We start from the raw sequence: 9,890 nt of genomic DNA, 5'->3' as shown, positions 1-9,890 counted from the left end.
AGCATAACATTCAGGTCACCCCAATCTGGGCTTTGGGATTTGATTGCCATTTCTACACACATAGCTACTTTTTCTGGGTTGTATCTGTACCTCCTGTTATAAACATATATGTAATATTGGCTTCTCGCAAGTATTAAGGTAGATATTATATAATGTTGGAAATGCTTTTGCTGTGTGGATGTAGTTTTCTTTCTTTTTAGCAAGAATATTAGCAAGTGTGAGTGAGTAAGATAACTTCCAAGTGAACAGAGGATGAGGCCCAAGAGCGGCTAATCAACACTGCCCGGAGAACAAAGGGGCCCAAAGCGGCTAATCACCACTCTGCCTGGGGGGCCAAGAGGCCCAAAACTGCTATCAACCCTGACTGTTTGGGGAATTAAGAGGCCCACTCAACTATCAACTCTCACCTAGTGAGCCCAGGCCCAAGAATCAAAAGAAATAAAACCGCAAGGCAGAAGAATACGCATGCTCTAAAAAGGCGGAACCAAGGAGTGGCCATGCAGAACAGCTCCTGGAAAAGTTTGAATATGCATAAAGAACAGACAGTGAAAATGGTATAAAAAGGACTATCCTCGAGCATCAGGTGTGTTCTTGGCAGAGCGCCAAGGCACCAGGCTGTTACCTCTTTGCTTTATTTTATGTGTCTCTTATTGTCTTTATATTAAACCTTTTTAATTCTCACAGGAGAGTGAACCTCGTTTTTCACAATTGGAGGCTCGTCCCGGATCTACACCTCGCCTCTGAAAAGCGTGAGGGCATTCAGAGCAAGGGTAAGGCACCCCCCGCCCAGTTTTCGGCGGGTCCCTGCTCCATATCCTCTGGCATGGATCGGTGGCAGCAGGGCGACACCCGGAGGACAAGAAAGACACAAAAATAAAGCAAATGAAAGAGAGCGCTCTCAAAAAAAAACATACCAACACTGGAAAAGAAACAGGACTGGTAAGTATTGTCCAAACAAAAAGAGGGTGGTTACGGGAGATGAGTGTGTGTGAATGAGACGCGGGCTGGTTGCCCCCAGATCTGCAAAGTGAGTGTGGCAGTCTCTGAGAGCTGCGGTTCCATTTTGTTTGCGAGAACAGCAGCCAGCGAGGAGACGAAGCGAGAGATAAAAAGAGTGAAAGAATCTCCCGGGGTGACTGGGACGGGGTCCCAGGGAAGGGGTTACAAAGTGGGAGCTACCCCCCCCCATATGCTGGGTTGAGGAAAAATCCAAGAGCACTCAGGGTCTAAAGGCACCCCAAGAGAATTTGGGGTTGGATGCTAGCAGTGCTGGGTTGAGGGAAATCCAAGAACACCCAGGATCCTAAGGATTATATCATACCCATGGGTGGATACTAACAAGTGACTTGAAAAAGGTACCTTATTATTCTGCTGTAAGAATGAGTGAGTGAACAAAAATAAATTAAAAAAAAATAAGAGTGAATGTGTGAATGAAAGACTGTGTAATTAGAAGTAACTTTGTTTTGTTTTTTGGGGAGGTGGGCTATAATAAATCTTTTTTTTTTTTTTTGTACTGTGAAAAGGTGGATAGTATTTTACAGCGGTGAAGTTGGTGTTTTAAAGGAGTGAGTTGGTATTTCAAAGGGGGGGGATAAATTGATATTTTGAAAAGAGTAAGTTGGAATAGAGAACCCCTGGAAAAATGGGACAACAACTTAGTAAATTAAGTTCAAAGGATAAAAGAGTACTGGAGGATATACCCCAAGACAGCCCCCTAGGAGTCAAACTAGCAAATTGGGAAACTGATCCTTCCACAAAAGGAAAAGATAAAGTAAAAATGATTCAATTCTGCATGAAGGAGTGGGTAAAAAAGGAAATCAGACCTGATCATGTTTACTGGCCAAAATATGGGTCTGACGAGGCATGGATTTGCCAGGCTTTAAATGTATTTGTGAATTCAAAAGAGCCATCTAACTCTGAGGAGGGAGAATATGCTTCTTGCTGGACATGAATTACAGAACCTCTGGGAACCAAAGTCTAAAATATCAGAAACCCCAGAGGAGAAGCAAACAGAAGAGAAAAAAGGGTGGGACCCCTTAGAGGTATTGCCACCGCCACTGGTGCCGGGGGCGGCCCTCCCCCTGGCTCTGGGGTTTCCTCCGCCAGCCATCCCTTTGCCCGCACCGGGTGCCTTTCCCCTGGCAGCCCCCCCGCCCCAATGGAGCTGGGGGGGGCCCTGCCCCCGCCCATGCTGGGGACCCCACCCTTCCCATATATCTCGGGGATCCCCACACCCGCAATTGAATCAAGGGAAATGTCACACGTCCCGACTTCGGCCCCCACCCCTCCTGCCTTAAGAAACCTGGCTTCAGTGCCAGACCCTGCCTCTACCCCTTGCACTCCGGAATACTTGGCTTCAGTGCCAGACTCTGAATCTGCCTCTCCTCCCCAGGGGAGTTCAGTGCTTTCTTCCCAAATAAACCCTCTTCTTAACGAAGGAGCACCATACCAGAATACAAGAGGTGCCATTAAGGCTCAAAGGCAGCCCAACAATCCCTCCATTGCTAAACAAACAGAGGGAAGCCAAGAAATTCATTTATTACCATTAAGAGAAGTGCCTATAGGAGGAGGGGGAACTGGTTTTGTGAATGCCCCTCTAACCTCTACAGAGGTTAGGAATTTCAAAAAGGAAATTAAAGGATTATTAGAAGACCCCATAGGTACAGCTGAACAGTTGGATCAGTTATTAGGTCCCAACATTTTCACTTGGGAAGAAATGCAATCAATAATGAAAATAATATTCTCCCAAGAGGAAAGAGAGATGATTAGAATTGCTGGAATAAAAATTTGGGAAAGGGAAAACCAACAGGGCCCACAAGGGGATCAGAAAATGCCCATTACACCTCCTAACTGGAACCAAAATGATGAAGCAGGGAGGGGATATATGAATGATTATCGTAATTTGATAATCAAGGGAATAAAAGAGGGGGCACCCCAAGGACAAAAATGTCAGAAAAGCCTCTGAGAGGCAGCAAGGGAAGGAGGAAACCCCGACTGAGTGGCTGGAGAGGCTCCGAAAGAATATGAAACAATACTCTGGGATAGACCCGGAGTCCCTAGCAGGGCAAGTCCTGCTAAGAGTTAACTTTGTCACTCATGCCTGGCCAGATATTAGGAAAAAACTGGAAAAAATAGAAGACTGGTACAAGAAACCATTACAAGACCTAGTAAGGGAAGCTCAAAAGATATATGTCTGGAGGGATGAAGAAAAAGCCAAAGTGGAAGCAAGGATCATGATAGCCACTATGCGGGAGAGTACCTTCCAAAAGAATGTAAATCAAAAGCCCTCAGGTACTACTGCTAAACATTCAGGGTTCAGAAATGGGGGAAGGGAGAAAAGTAAAACTTCAGCACAGTCAAAATTCCAGGAACAACCCAGGGATGCCTGTTTCTATTGCAAGGAAGAGGGGCATTATAAAGGGAATGCCCCCACCTGAGGAGGGATCTGAAAATATTTCAAGAGACACACACAGAAGAAAAATAGGGAAGTCATGGGCTCTATTTTTTGGGGGATAAATACCATCTGGAGCCTGTGATAATTTTAAAAGTAGGCCCCCAAGAGGAGGTATTAGAATTTATAGTTGACACTGGGGCAGAAAGGACTTGTATGATGAATATTCCAAAAGGGTGTGATGTAAGTAATGATATGGAAAAAGTAACAGGAGCAAAGGGGGAAGGATTTAAGGTCCCTGTCATTAAAGATGTGGTCATTGAAGGAGAAACAAAAATAGGAATAGGGGATGTTTTACTAGTTCCTGGGGCTGGCAGCAATTTATTGGGAAGGGATTTACAGATCCAGCTGGGGATTGGAGTCATACCAGAAGAAGGGAAAATGATGGCCAAAGTGTTAAAACTTAGCCAAGAAGATGAGGAAAAGATTAACAGAGAGGTTTGGGCTGGGGAAGGGAATAGGGGTGTGTCAGGGTCCCTCCTCCTGCCATGTAGACCTGGGAGAGAGGCCCTGAGGGGAGGCATGGGGTTTCCTAGCCCCTGGTCAGCCTCGTTCCCGATTGGTTGGTTTATGTTTCCCTGTGCCTGCAAGGACCCTCAGTCCGGTGACTGAGAGAGTTCCTCGGCAGAGCTCCGGCCATGCGGCTGGAGAAATAAAGATCTCTCTGAAACATCTACCAAGAATCTGTCCATATATATTTCTTTTCCACGGGACTCCTGGTTTGATAGGCGTGTTGCAGTATCCGCACTGTAACAAATGGTAGTGAATTGCGGGCAGAACGATCCCCGATCCCTAAGCGACTGATTTGTGTGAGTAAACCCTAGAAACTTTGGATTCCTCTTCTTGGTTTTGTTTTGCTATTCCATATCTAAACTATGGAGGAATCGTGGGAAGACTCTTGGCTCTCAGAGCCGCATATGGACATTTATCTTAAACTTAAAATGATTCTTGAACAACGATTTGTAAAATTTAGCTTAATTCAAGCTCAAAAAGAACTGAAACATTTCCTGGCATGGTTGTTTAAGAACTTTTTCTATGTTTCTTGGGACTTTATTCTTACCAAAGACTTTTGGAAGACCGTTTGGACACAGTTAATTTTTGAGTTAAAATATATGCCCATGGAAGAATATTTTCGTGAATATTATTTAATTACCGAGACTGTTGAGCAATGTCACCTGTTTCCTGGTGAAGGGAAGCCTGCCTCAGGGACCGTGCGACCCAGGCCACGTGGACCGAGCCCTCTGAGAGCAGCAGCGAGGCAGTTCCCGCACGTGGGCGGAGCCACGCGAGCCGCAGTGTCAGCGGCAGAGTAAGGCGCGGCGGGAGTGATGCGACCTGGCGGTGCCCGCCTGGCCCCGCCCAGCATGTGGTGGAGTGAGCCCCGTGAACGCCCAACAGAGAGGAGCGGCGTGCGGGCGGTGGCTGGTGGCAGTGGCGGCAGAGTGGAGCCGTGCCCAGCCGAAACACGTGCTGAAGCAGGGCTTGGGGGATTCATCCCTCGGGGGCCTGGCAGAGACGTGGCTGCAGCACCTGGCAGCGGCAGCGAAGCTGCGACCAGAGGAGGCGATGCACATAGAACTGAGCGGCGCGGCCTGGCCCAGCCCGTGTGGCCTCGAGTGCGACCCCGGGAAGAGCACGCAGGCACGAGCATCTCTGGCGGCCCCAGCATCCCCAGCAGCTCCGGCAGTTCCAACACGGGAGCGAGTGAAAGAGAAAGCAAGAACGCAGCAAGACAGAAAACAGCAGCCACTCAGAAAAAGCAAAAGATCATAGTAGCTAAGGTTTTAGGAATAGTAAAGTGGCATAATGTTAAACAAAATTATGGTTTTATAACAAGATGTGACAACCAGCAAGACATATTCATGCACAGAACTGCTATTAAAAAGAATAACCCTGAAAAATGCATCCCAAGCTTGGGAGATGGAGAGGTGGTGGAATTCAAAATTGTATGTCATAGGTTAGCAAGCATAGTCCCAGAAGGGATGTCCTTGCCAAGGGTTGCTTACAGCTTCCTCTATGACTGGACAGAACCTATCAGATGGCCAGTTTGAATATGGACAATTCTTTGAGCCACTTAAAATTGTGACTGCCTCTGTGATACACACTTAATAGTAAACCCCGAGGCAGAGTCTCTTTCTCATTTCTGGTGCTGGGACAGGGGGCTGCAGGCCCCGTGCAGGCGCCAGTGGGCCTGGCCCAGGCCCTGCTCGGGCCAGGCCAGGCCGTGCTGGGCCACGGCCATCCTGGAGCCGATGGGCCCTGTTCCAGCAGCGGGACCGCCCCCCCCCCCCACTTCCTTGCTGTGGGCAGCCGGAGCGGCTCGGCTCTCCCCCCCTCCACTGCGATAAGCCACATTCCAGATGCAAGGCCGAGGTGAGATTAACCCTTTTAGTGCTGTGAAGAGCTGAAAACCTGAGGGAAGAGAAAGAGGAGATGCTTTAAGCTGAAATTCTGTTGTGAAGCTATGATATGTCAGAGTACCCATTGTAATTCCATGAAGATATGGGGGGTGGAGTGTTCAACTCATAAGCAAAAGCACCTGCGCTGAGATAGGCAGGTGATGACGCAGCTGTAATTTCATGAGAAGTTTGGACAGGGAGAGATGGACCAGATGAGGACTTGTGCTCCAAATGGGAAAGGAGAAAACCTCAGTTCCTAGAGATGCTCCCAGAGATAGTCCTAAAGATGAAGATGAGGGAGACCCTTTGCTCCCAGGGAAGGAGAAGGGCCTCCGTTCTTAGAGTTGAAATGCTCCCCGAGATGGGTGAACTTTTGTTTCTGAACGGCTCAACCTTAAAATTGTACCCCAAAAACCTTCAAGAGTGGACCCTTGAAAGCAGTTGTGGGAAAAGCTGCAAGTTGGGGGAAGGGACTCGCATGCGAGCAGAGAGACTCCTCTTCCTAAATGGACTGAACAAGGTTATTATGGAAGTGGTAAACAGACTGAACATCTTAAGGGTTGTCTTTTTACATTGTCAGTGGGAGAAGGGAGGAAGGTGGGGGGAGGAGAAGAGTTCTGAAGGTGTGGTATAGTTTTTTTTCCTTCTTTTAGGTCTGTTAATGAACTTCTTTATATTCTTTCAAGTTTGGTGCCTGCTTTGCATTTCTCCTAATTCTTATCTCACAGAAGATCAACAGTAATGAGTATCTTGGAACAAACCACTGCATTGTACTAGGTAGAAAAGGGTTACAAGCATCTCAGGTCACTGGGCCTGATGGTGTGCCTGTAAAAGGCAGTATATATGCTAAAAATCGTACTCACGTTAGACAATATCTCCATTGTAGGCCCACCCTACAGTCTCCCTTTCCTAATCCCACCTTTCCCTTTTACCCTATGTCCTATTACCCCCAGTGTATTCCCAATCCATTTTTTCATCCATGGTTTCCCTCACAAAACCATACCTTTGCCAGTTGTTTCCCCAAAAATACCTTTCCAATGCCGAGTGTAGGATGAAAATGGGGAGGGACGAAATTAAACCCTCTCCTGCCTCAGTTTCCCTACAAAGCATGCTCGGAGAGTCCTTTCTCCCTTCTGTCAGCCTTAAGATGTTCCAGAGAATCTGTTTGGACATTCAAAGACTCAGGAGGGTGGCTTGTTTTGTTTTGAAACTGTCCTTGTTGTTTTCAATGTTAAGTTTTAAATCTCTTTTTGTTAAAAATAAACGGGTGAAATGTCGGGGTCCCTCTCCCTGCTATGTAGCCCTGGGAGAGAGGCCCTGAGGGGAGGCACGGGGTTTCCTAGCCCCTGGTCAGCCTCGTTCCCGATTGGTTGGTTTGTGTTTCCCTGCGTGGGCAAGGACCCTTGGTCCGGTGACTGAGAGAGTTCCTCGGCAGAGCTCCGGCCATGCGGCTGGAGAAATAAAGATCTTTCTGAAACATCTACCAAGAATCTGTCCATATATATTTCTTTTCCACGGGACTCCTGGTTTGATAGGCGTGTTGCAGTATCCGCACTGTAACAGGGGTGGACTAGTTATTGACCCCATAAGGGTCACAATTGAAAGAGAAGAATGTTCCATTCTTGTACGTCAGTACCCTATATCTTTAGAAGGGAGAAAAGGCTTAAAACCAGTAATAGAAGAATTAATAAAGGATGGGACACTGGAACCTTGTAAATCCCCTCATAATACCCCTATTCTCCCAGTAAAGAAATCTGATGGAAATTATAGTTTAGTGCAAGATTTAAGAGAGGTAAACAAAAGAACATGGGCCTGCTACCCTGTGGTTCCTAATCCTTACACTCTTTTAAGCAAAATTCCACCTCAACATCAGTGGTTTAGTGTGGTGGATCTTAAAGATGCCTTTTGGGCTTGCCCACTGGCAGAGGAAAGCAGAAATATTTTTGCCTTTGAATGGGAAGATCCAAACACGGGGGGAAAAAAACAATTGAGGTGGACTAAACTGCCACAGGGGTATTGTGAGGCCCCAAATTTATTTGGGCAAGCCTTGGGAGAAATGCTACAAACCTTCCCCACTCCCCCAGGAATACAAATTATCCAATATGTGGATGATCTTCTAATATCAGGAGAAGTTGAAATTAAAGTTAAAGAAGCTACTATAAAACTTCTAAATTTTCTTGGGGAAAAGGGACTAAGGGCATCAAAAGGGAAATGACAATTTGTGGAATCAGAAGTAAAATATCTTGGCCACCTGATAAGCAAAGGTAGCCAAAAACTAAGTCCTGAAAGAATTACAGGGATTTTATCCCTCCCTCCTCCCTCTTCAAAAAAGGAGGTTAGGAGACTGCTAGGGCTATTGGGATATTGCAGACTATGGATTGAAGGATATACACAAGCAGTAAAATTTTTATATGAAAAATTAACAGGAGGAGACAATATACAATGGACCAAAAATGATGATGATAAATTAGAAAAACTGAAGTTGATACTGGCCTTGGTACCAGCCCTAAGCTTACCCTCACTAGAAAAGCCCTTTCATTTATACGTGAATGCAGAAAATGGAGCAGCTCATGGTGTTTTAGTCCAGGAATGGGGAGGGGTGAGAAGACCAATAGCTTATTTATCCAAATTATTGGACCCAGTAAGCCGTGGCTGGCCGGTATGCATTCAAGCCATAGCAGCTACTGCTATTTTGGTGGAGGAGAGCTGTAAGCTCACCTTTGGAAGTAAACTAATTGTATACACACCTCATGCAGTCTGAAATGTGCTAAATCAAAAAGCTGAAAAATGGTTAACAGACTCCAGGATATTAAAATATGAATCAATTCTGATTGACAGTAATGATTTAACTATAGAAATGAGCAAAAGCCTCAATCCGGCCCAATTCCTGTATGGGTGGAGTGGTTGGTCCAAAATACTCATTACTGTTTATCTTCTCTGAGATAAGAATTAGGAGAAATGCAAATCAGGCACCAAACTTGAAAGAATATAAAGAAGTTCATTAACAGACCTAAAAGAAGAAAAAAAATTATATCACACCTTCAGAACTCTCCTCCTCCCCCCACCTTCCTCCCTTCTCCCACTGACAGTGTAAAAAGACAACCCTTAAGATGTTCAGTCTGTTTACCACTTCCATAATAACCTTGTTCAGTCCATTTAGGAAGAGGAGTCTCTCTTGCTCATGCTATGAAAACATCACAATGAGACAGCCGCCCACTTCCAAATATTGTTCAGTCCATTTAGGAAGAGGTCTCTCTGCTCGCGATGTGAGTTCCTTCCCCCGACTTGCAGCTTTTCCCGCAACTGCTTTCAAGGGTCCACTCTTGAAGTTTTTGGGGTACAATTTTAAGGTTGAGCTGTTCAGAAACATAAAAAACAGAGGCCCTTCTCCTTCCCTGGGAGCAAAGGGTCTTCCTCATCTTCATTGTTAGGACTATCTCTGGGAGCATCTCTAGGGACTGAGGTTTTCTCCTTTCCCATTTGGAGCAAAAGTCCTCATCTGGTTCACCTCTCCCTGTCCAAACTTCTCATGAAATTACAGCTGCGTCAACATCTGCCTATCTCAGCGTAGGTGCTTTTGCTTATGAGTTGAACACTCCACCCCCCATATCTTCATGAAATTACAATGCGATACTCTGACATATCATAGCTTCACAACAGACTTTAACCTTTAAGCATCTCCTCTTCCTCTTCCCTCAGGTTTTCAGCTCTTCACAGCACTAAAAGGGTTAATCTCACCTCGGCCTTGCAGTTTTGCAGGTGGAATGTTGAATGTTTCTTATCGCAGTGGAGAGGGGGGAGAGCCAAGCCGCTCCGGCCACCCACGGCAAAGCAGTCGGGGGGAGTTCCACGGGTGGAACAGGTCCATCGACTCCAGGATGGCCGTGGCCTGGCCCGGCCGGGCCCGAGCAGGGCCTGGCCAGGCCCGCTGGCCCCCGCACGGGGCCCACAGCCACCTGTCTGTCTTGGTTTTGAAAGACAGGTGTCTGCTAAGGAAGGCAGAAACCTCCCTTGAGGTGGCAGATGTAACCCCTTTCCCT

Source organism: Aphelocoma coerulescens (assembly GCF_041296385.1).
Source record: "Aphelocoma coerulescens isolate FSJ_1873_10779 chromosome W unlocalized genomic scaffold, UR_Acoe_1.0 ChrW_unloc_scaf_1, whole genome shotgun sequence".
Classification (NCBI taxonomy): Eukaryota; Metazoa; Chordata; class Aves; order Passeriformes; family Corvidae; genus Aphelocoma; species Aphelocoma coerulescens.
The sequence above is the reverse complement of the archived record's forward strand: the minus strand, read 5'-3'. Positions refer to the sequence as shown.